Source organism: Pygoscelis adeliae, unplaced genomic scaffold (genome assembly GCF_000699105.1).
Source record: "Pygoscelis adeliae isolate BGI_AS28 unplaced genomic scaffold, ASM69910v1 Scaffold66, whole genome shotgun sequence".
NCBI classification, from domain to species: domain Eukaryota; kingdom Metazoa; phylum Chordata; class Aves; order Sphenisciformes; family Spheniscidae; genus Pygoscelis; species Pygoscelis adeliae.
In genome coordinates this window covers 672,113-673,283 of record NW_008825167.1, presented here as the reverse complement: position 1 = coordinate 673,283, position 1,171 = coordinate 672,113, and the positions used below count along the sequence as shown (strand labels likewise).

The following is a 1,171-nucleotide window of genomic DNA, read 5'->3' as shown; positions in this document are numbered from 1 at the left end:
GTTGTTTGTGGGGTTTTTGTTTTGTTTTTAAGAAAGATAAAGTTAACAATGCTACATTCCAGATGGAAAACACAAAGTATAGCGAGAGATATGGGGAGCAAAGGAGATCAGCAGAGCTGAAGTGAGGTACCTGAGGGAGTAGGAATACTAGGAAATGAGAACAGATATGAAACACCTCAACCTTGTACATGAAACACCTATTCTGAAAAATGACAAGAAACTTTTTTAAAAGAGACTTTTCAGAAGAACAGCAAAGATGGATAGAGGAGAGGTCATATCACTTGGATCAAGTCTGAGGGAAAAAAAAAAAACCAAACCCAAACCAGTGAGACTGGGAGTTTGGAAGAGAGAGACCAAGACAGCAAAACTAGCTGGGATTGACAAAGCAGTTACCCGGCTGAGAAGATGCCAGAACTGCAGGGGGGGAACAACACACGTTTAGAATCAAGAAGGGTCATGGTATTTCCAAAATCTACACAATGCAACAAGAAAACAGAAGTAGAGAAGCAGATATTGGAGTGAGTGAGGTAACTCTAGAAAGAAAGGGATTAAAAAGTCAGCAGTGAAAAGAAAGAAAAAAAAGAAAAAAAAAAAAGAGAGATCTAAGAGTTGATAAGTCCTCAGATAGACTGGAAACAAACAGTCCTGACAAATGGAAATAGTCAAGTCAGAGCTGCATTCTCCTGGAGAGATTCACTATACGTTATGTCATTCATTCTTGACAACTTCCACATTACACAGTGATCAGTCACATTTGAGCACAGGGCACTTTGTCAGAAATCATAGCAAATACACACACTCTTATTCCTGCTTTCCTTCTCATCTTTATGCCAATGTGCATCTAAAACAGCCTTTTTATTTTGGGCCTGGGTAAATTTAGAAGAGAAAGAGAAAGCTGAGTAATAATCCTCTAGTAACAAATGCTTACACATACTCCTGTTTTGGCTATCCTGGAAATTAGTAAATGGTATATACAGTAGAACACATACAAACACAAACAGGAGCACCATTATTTATTATTGTTCTTTCAAAAGGAAGAACAAAAGGATTTTATAATGTTAACATTGACAACATTGACCAAATACAGATCAATATCAAAATATTTTATGTCCATGGTTGATGGAGAACTTCATTACAGATGTGTAGGGGGGGGGGGGGGGAAAGGGGGGGG

The 1,171-nt window shown here is 38.2% G+C and overlaps 1 protein-coding gene across 3 annotated transcripts in view; it reads right to left on the bottom strand.

Annotated features, from left to right (window-relative positions):
* OTUD4 (OTU deubiquitinase 4) overlaps positions 1-1,171 on the bottom strand; it is a 32,436-nt gene that overhangs the window by 28,670 nt on the left and 2,595 nt on the right. The window lies entirely within an intron of this gene.